This window comes from Lontra canadensis, unplaced genomic scaffold, assembly GCF_010015895.1.
Source record: "Lontra canadensis isolate GAN:19392208 unplaced genomic scaffold, GSC_riverotter_1.0 scaffold33, whole genome shotgun sequence".
In the NCBI taxonomy this organism is placed as follows: Eukaryota; Metazoa; Chordata; class Mammalia; order Carnivora; family Mustelidae; genus Lontra; species Lontra canadensis.
Genome location: NW_022631027.1, coordinates 4,718,092 through 4,726,381, shown reverse-complemented (window position 1 = coordinate 4,726,381; position 8,290 = coordinate 4,718,092). Strand labels below are relative to the sequence as shown.

At 38.6% G+C, this 8,290-nt stretch overlaps 1 pseudogene; it reads right to left on the bottom strand.

Moving 5' to 3' along the window:
• Window positions 1–650: 650 nt before the first annotated feature.
• On the bottom strand, window positions 651–1,388 carry LOC116873448 (annotated as a pseudogene).
• Window positions 1,389–8,290: the final 6,902 nt, after the last annotated feature.

Here is an 8,290-nt window from a genome sequence, read left to right as displayed (position 1 = left end):
ACATTAGAAAGAGAAAAAGAGATTTCTCACCAAGCAGGCTCTTTCCCGCGTCCTGGTGAGGGAGTGCAGGGTGACTTTGTCCTCCTGATGGATCACATGGCCAGCGGCTTCTTCGATTCTGTCAAGTTATACAATAGCAGTTTTCCCTACCAGTTTTGTGACTTACCTTTTTAGAATTTGAATGGATTTGAGGGCTAATAGGTAAAGTAGTGAGAGATAGGAAATTATGGCTCATTTTCATTGGTGGCAGGAGGGGATTCATAACTACAGACATTTTACTGATAAAATGACATAATATATGAAAAATGCAATAGACATTTTTTATTGTCATCTCTTATTACGTATGAAATTGTCTCCAGTGTAAGTTTTAACCTGATTAAATGTGATAGACATTTAAAAATCTATGTAAATTCAAAAAAATTCTCTTTATGTACACTGTCTTTTGTCTAGAATCTAGCAAATTAGTACCTTTCATCGCAGGACTTCTGCTTAACCTAGCAATTAAAAACAACCAAAAAAGAAATACAAACCAAGGCAACTACGAATACCAATATTGAATAAAGCATTAAAAAGAAAAACAAAACAAACAAACAAAAATAAAAAGAGAAACACAGGATAACTTTTTCCCTTTGAAAATGCAGAATGAATCTTTAAGTTAGTGCTCCCCCTTCCAAAAAAAAAACCCCAAGAAAATAATCATCCACGCTCAGGGGCACACACTGACTGTAGATCTTCTCTGTGCTCCTGTGGATAGCACAGCACAGGCTCATACCGAAGACTGTGCCAGATATTATCACCACAGCAGTCCTGATGCCCACGCGCCGAGGATGTGGGATTTGCTGTCAGAGACCTCTTTGATGGCCTCAGAGCAAGGCTTCACTGGGATGCTTGGGAGGAAATCCTTTCAGAGGGTGGATGCCTGAGATAAGTTTTTGTACTCCTCCTGCCACACCACAGTGGTCCAGTGCAGAGGGGATGGCTGTTAGCATCCTGCTGGGGCTTGTCCTTGACTTTCAGCTTGTCCTTGTAAAACTCCTGGACTGAATCACCTCATCTTCATGGGACTATCCCAGCCGCCTGCCACAGTTTCAGTGGCGAATATCACCAAGAGGAGGCCAGAGAGCAATCCCTGCATGCACTGGGGCTCTTGCCCTGCAGCCCAGCAGCCCAGGAAACCCACCAGCATCCCAAGGGCACCAGCTGCAATCAGAATTTATACTCCGTATGGAAGCTGGAATGGTCATTTTCTTACTTCAAGTTGTTCTTGGTCTCAGATTCAAACAAGAGCTAAGTCCACTGACAAGGAATGCAAGCCTGGGGAGCCTGAAGATGAAACTAAACCCACAGAGCAGGTATATGAGGTCCTTGGTGCCTTTTTTGACCAGCATGGTGAAGGATGGACAGGCTGGACTCTGGGTGTGGCATGAAGCGTGTGCAACGGCAGGGACCTGAGGTGTCTGCAGCTGCCTGAACTTCTTTTTGATACTATTATTCTTTCAAATTGCTATTAAGAACCTAATGAAAAGAAACTCTGTTAGGAAAATCTTTATCATTTTGGTCTGGTGAAAATAGAGTATTTGTTTTTATTGCAGAATTGTTTTTCTCTCTAGATAGTAAAAATACTTTTTACAAGGGACTTCCAGAAAAAAAGTAGCTAAGTACATGTAGGCTATTTTACTTGACATCTTAATATTTAAAGGTTTTTTTTCCCCCCTTGGGCCAGATTATTACTTACGTTACATACTATGAATTTTCTGTAAGTTACTACATAACTGGCAGAAATATTTGGCTTAAATTACCATGATATTTATCACAATTTCTCTGGAGACATGCAAATATTTTTAGAAATTATAAAATATTTCAAACATAGAAAAAATAAAATAACTGATTCCGAGATTAAGCCTATGAACTTTTTCCTATTCATGCTCCAAATTCCATTTTCTCCTCTCCCTCTCTAGAGGTAAACTTAATTTTACTATATCACAGGTGGGGTTCCCCAGGAAACAGGCTCTGAGACTGAGGTTTATAGATGGAGGTTTTCTGTGAGGTGCTCTCAGGAGACAAACCAATGAAGGACGAGGAAAGCAGAACGGGGGAAAACTTTCAGCATTTTAATTATATGTTTGGATGTGGTTTTCTTTAAATTTATCCCATGTGGTTCATTGAGGTTCTTGGATCTGTAAATTTATGTCTTTCACCAAATTTGGGGCATTTTTAGCCATTATTTAAATATTTTTGGGGGGGGGACCTTTTTCTTTTTCCTCTCCTTCCAGAACTCCAGCAAGAGACCTTTTGATATTGTTCCAATACAGAACTTTGTTTATTATTTCTATTTCTTCCCCTATTATTCAGATTGGATTCATTTCTACTCTTACTCAGATCGGATAATTTCTACTGATCTGTCCTCAAGTTCACTCACTATTTATCTCTGTTCTACTACTGAGGTCTCTCTGGCGAATTAAAAAATTTCTGTTACTGTAATTTTCAATTATAGAATTTTCATTTAATACTGATTTGCTGAAAATGCCTATTATTCCATTTGTTGCTAGATTGTTGTTTGCCCTTACTTTGTGTGGCGTGGTTATAATAACTAACTGCCGTAGCTTTTTTTGTTTGATAATTTCAATATTTGGGGTCATCTTAGTGTTGGTGTCTGTTGATTGCTTCTTCTTTTCAGTTGTCTACATGTTCCTAGATCTTTGCATGTTGAGAAATTCTGGACTGTATCTTGGCCATTTTGAATACTATGCTATGAGATTCTGGGCTCAGCTAAAATCTGGAGAATGGCTTCTGGTTCTCTTCCTCCTCCTCTTTTACTTTTCTCTTTTTTAATGCAAACAATTAACACTATGAGATATAGACTTCAAGTCCTGACCTGTTTTCTGTGGGCTTAGAATGTCAGTTTAGTTTTCAAAGAGTTTGCAGTGCTCTTCTGGTTTTCACAGTTTGTGCATCTTCCCTGGTGGTCAACACCATAGTTCTGTTCTCAAAGGCTTCGCTATGCTGATTCTGTTAGATTTCATGCATATTCAGATTGAGAGTGAGTTCAAGACTTCATACAGAAGTTTAAAGAATCACTTTCTTTCAGCTTTTTTCTTTCCAGATTTATTCCGCATTTCTATATTGTTATAGCGTATGTGTGTTTTGGAGGGGTATCCATACAAACTTGGTTTATCATTTTTGCCAAAACCAGAATTCTACGTAATTACATTAAACAGTTTATTACATTCGTGTAATTTCTTTTACGACGAAAGAATGCAATTTTGATATTTAAAACCTTTTATCAAAAGTTCATGTAACAGATGATGTTAATGCTCCTCTACTGTTTTCTCAGATCCCTTTACCATTTTGTCCCCAGAGGCTTTCATTTCTGACAGCCAGCACCTGCACTGTTTTGTCAGGAAGCTGCTTTTAGCCTGTGAGTGTCTAGTTTGCCTGAGGATGCCAGTAGAGTCTGGGAATTTGCATCCTCGGTGGACAGCCCCAATACCAATGGCCAGTTGGGATGGGAGTGTCATATTTCAGCTCCCTCAGTCCTGATCTGTCAACCCTAAGGTGGAACCTAAACTGCCCAGCTCCCTGTTGGAATTGAGTTAAAGTTCTCCCTCATGAGACTATGCTGAGTATTGGCATCCTTGTTTGGCTCCCTTAAATTCCCTGCCCACTTCCCCATTCTTTGCTGTTTTTTCCTTAGAAAACTTCTTCATAAATAACTTTCCTATCAATTGTTGTTCCAAGATCCACTTTTGCACCAGTGTAACAGATAGAATTCTAAGATGGCCCTCAAGAGTCCCTGGTGTATATATCCTGTATAATCCCCTTCTTTTGAGCATGAATGGGGCCTGTTTTTATGATGAGATAGTCACTCCCTTAATTCAGTTACATCATGTGGTGAAGGTGATGGGATCATCCATCCTTGATTACTAGGACTCAGTTTTGCACTCTGGAGTGAGATACTCTCCTGGACTGGAGAGAAGAAAATTATGACATTGTGAGAGGGCCACATGGCAAGGAAATGCAGGGCCTTGGGCAGCCAGCAGGAAAGGGGACACCTGCCCTGCTATATAAGGCATTGAATTCTGCCAACAGCCATGTGAGCCTCAGAAAGGTCCACAGCGGGACTGATGTTGTGATAGAGCACAGTCATGAGTATGGGCTCTGGAGTCCACCCTATTTTAGTTAGAACCCTGTCCTTCCACATTTTTGTAGTGACTTCAGGCAAGTTGGTTAATCTCTCTTCCCTTTCTATTTGTAAAACTGGAATACTAATAGTATTTAACACACAGGATTGTTTTGCGAGTTTACTGGGTAGCTGTGTAGCTTAGAATAGTGCATGGCACAAGGAAAAATGCTTTGTAAATGGGGGCTATTATGATAGATACTATTACAGAAATACAGAAATTACTTAATAATAATTACATCAATATTGGTAAATAAAATATATTAAATATATCAAAGTGTAATGTTAAGATATCAACATTTAATGATAAATATGTAAAACATATGCAAATATACCAAATATATTTCATAAAATACATGAGCTATTACTAACCACTTCTTTAAATAATGAAATCATTATTAATAGTGGCCACATAGTAGTAATACATTGCTTAAAAGGTGTGGAATTATGACCCTTTCCTCCTATCCCTCTTTATCTCTAGCCACTCTTCATGTTTTAGAACCTATCCATCCTCCTGGGTCCACCAAAAAACATCTTTTCTATAAATTCTTCTGTGATCCCACCTAACTCTGAAATTTCCTTAGTGTACTTATATTTCTCTTATGGTATTTCTCTCACTGTCCCTTGGTTAAAAGGTCTGATCTTGAATTGCATATGATAGAAACTCAATATTTGTTGAATGGATGCATGAATTAAGAGCACTGAGAGAATCTTTAAGAGTCCTTAAACTATTCACTTACCTTTGTCTATTAATTTCTCACTAACCACACAGTGCTGTTCTAATTCATAACAGGAACTCTCAAAATAAAGATATCAACTACACAAAACTGTGTAAGTTTTCAGTTGTTCTTTTTGGAACTCTGTGTTCATGGGGAATCACTGGCTGTCTTTTCTTGGACAAAATGGTAGTGTGGAGAGTAGCCAGAGGCAGTTGGAGTGATTTGAAAGCATGGTAATGCTAAGTGGGGGCAATGCTATCTTTGTAAGGGGGAATGTTATCAGTATATTTAAAAATGTTTTGAGGACTCTCTTAAAGTTTGATTTAAAAATTATGTGTCATCTCCCAAATGTATGCCTTTGGATTAGAGGGAAATGTTTGCTTTGTGCATAGTGAAGAATGGTTTTGAGTCTTGCATTTTGGTGCTCCGAAGATGCTGATTTTCGGGGAGGACATTGGACCATCAGCTGCTTTGTCCCAAGATTTCAAGATGAGAAGATCTTGTTTTTCCTTGACAACAGGAGCGCAGGAATGGATAATATGTTAAATAGCTCTTACAGGGTATGAATGGTGTGTGTTTGTTACCCAGAACACGTGCTTTTTCTCTTGTACAATACAGGATAGGTAGGGCTGTAGTTATCATATTACCTAGCCAGTTAGCTATTCTGTGAGACTGTGATTATGCAGAGTGTAGAGAGAACTTTATTTATTAACTCATTCTCAAGAAAAAAACAAAGACAAAAAGCTAAGCCAGCACATCATCTAATTCTCAATGTAAAATAATGCAGAAGTGCGGAAGATGAACATCTGATTTGTCACATCTGATACACTAATGTTTTATCCAAAAGGAAGAACACATTGTAACTTGCTCAGTCATCTGCATAAACACCACCTGGCCCTTTACAGGCACCTACTCAACTAACAGGAGTCAACGAATGGCAGCTCTGCTCACAGCCTTTTCACTGGTAGAAAGAGAAAAATCTGTTTTCTTTTTTTAAAAAACAAAACATTTATGTATCAAAGTAGCAACATCTAATACATTTTTTTTCAACAGCATAAAACCTGGGTAATTAAAGTGAAGCCACTGGAACCTTTCATATTAGGGAATAGATGATCACAAATTACCCAGTTTTTGAATAGCTTAAAAAATTCATTATCCTTTAAGAAGAGGGTAGATCAAACTAGTCCTTGTGTAAACCAGACCTTATAATTATTGCAACGTGAAGCCACTTTCTACCCTGGGTATGTCACTTAGTAAGTCTTGCATAGAAATGGCTATAGTTTTTAGTGTAAAATATTTTGCCAGAGACGGGAGGTTTTTTTCCTCCTCTGAACTGACACATTCTGGTTGTATGCCTCAGTGATCATACCTTTGTGCTACATTACACACATAGAGTAGAGGTAGCATCCCATTTCCAGTTGCACTCCTATAAAAATGAGGAACCTGGGTCACTAAACTATATTGTACCAGTTCGCATGTTTTCAAAGAAAGGGTTAGGAAAAACAAATCTCACTTGCCTTTACATTTTAGATTCAAGCTGGCTAACTACAAGGTGTTAACTGCTTTTTTTTTTTTTTTTATTCATTGAGAAAACCCTGCCAAAGTCTCAGTGCATTTCTGTCCACAGAGGACAGTTTAGGAAGTTAGTCTTCTGCGTGTGCCAGTGTGGTTTTTTTTGTTTGTTTGTTTTATTTTAAAGAGACCATGTTCAAGTGTCACTAAACTCTGCCCTTGATCCATTCTGTTATTAAGACTGCCTTTGGGGCATCTCTAGATTCCCTAAATTCCTTTTTTTTTTTTTTTTAGATTTATTTATTAGAAAGTCTTTATTATTTCTTAGAGAGAGAGAGAGAGAGAGGGCACAAGCAGGGGGAGCATCAGAGAGAGCGAGAAGCAGGCTCCCTGTTGAGCAGAGAGCCTGATGTGGGACTCAATCCCAGGACCCTGGGACCATGACCTGAGCCAAAGGCAGATGCTTAACTGACTGGGCCATCCAGGCTCCTATCTTTAAATACATCTTTTAGTCATTTATCACCCTAAAATTCTCCCTGGGGCCACTTGAAAAGTGACAGTTGGATTTCTGGATCCCATGACCTTAGTTGATGCTCTCATTAGTAGCCTCCTTACATATCTATTTGGTGGTGGGGATGGTTTAACCCTCCCTGTCTTTGACTTAATGCATCATTATATTATACAGTTTAATTGCCCAAGAAAATCAATGTCAACACAAAGCAAATGTTTAATTTTGTATACGCTGTTCAAGTGTGTATTTCATTTGTCTTTTCATGTGACATAGAATCCCATTTTTAGGGGTGCCTGGGTGGCTCAGTTGGTTAAGCATCTGCCTTTGGCTTGGGTCAGGGTTCCTGGGTCCTGGGATGAAGCTCTGTGTGGGGCTTCCTGCTCAGTGGGGAGCCTGTTTCTCCCTCTCCCTCTGCTCCCCCTTCTTGTGCCTTCTTTCTCTGGCAAATAAATACAATCTAAAAAAAAATTCCTATTTTAATTGTATCCCCTGATTCATGTTGGAAAAGTAAGCCATAGATTAGGGAGTGAGAAGGAGCTTGCTTTTTTCCCCACTCCCAGTGCAGCCTGGAAAGTCATTTCATTTTTTTTATTTATCCTCCTAGTGAGTTTAAAGTTCTTGCAATATACCAGTGTTGGGGAGAGAATAATGAAAAGTAGACATGATCCCTGCCTTCATGCTTTATGCTTTCTGGTCTAATAAATTTGAACAAATATTCATGAAATTCCAGATTCCAGAAATAACTGACAGGGTTTTTGTCTTCAGGGCCAGGGAGAAGGTGTCATTCTAGCAGTTAATATGAAATCACACTTTAAAAAATAAACCTAATATCCACTGAGCATTATGTTACATGTTATCTCATTTAATCTTCACTTTAACGTACAAACTTACTAAGTGGGGATTATTCATCTAGTTTCCAGGTAAAGAAATGGATAAACAGAGAGGTTCTGTAATTCTCCCAGTGTTAGCCACCTCTCTCTCTCTGATTGTAAAGCTGAATTCCTGGGTATTTGTATTGATATCAGGGGTTGAATAACCTGCTTCTGCAAATGAATCTAAGTTTATGTTATTTAGATGAATAAATATCATCTCTTTTTGATGCTGACCAGAAGTTGTAAACTCAGATGTCTGCAGAGAAACCAGACAGATCTCACAACATAGCAAAACAGCAGGGTTATAAGGAGTGGTGGGGACTGGAGTAAATTCAAACTTACATTCTTTGTCTGAATCTTCCAGGTGATTGCTGCCATGTAGGAATGAAAGCCCAGAGTTAGTATCATTCTAGGTTGTATAGCACTTTTGTACAACTTAGATAAAGGTGCTCCTATATTTTGTGGATATAGACCTGGCACAGCAAATAAGTGCATG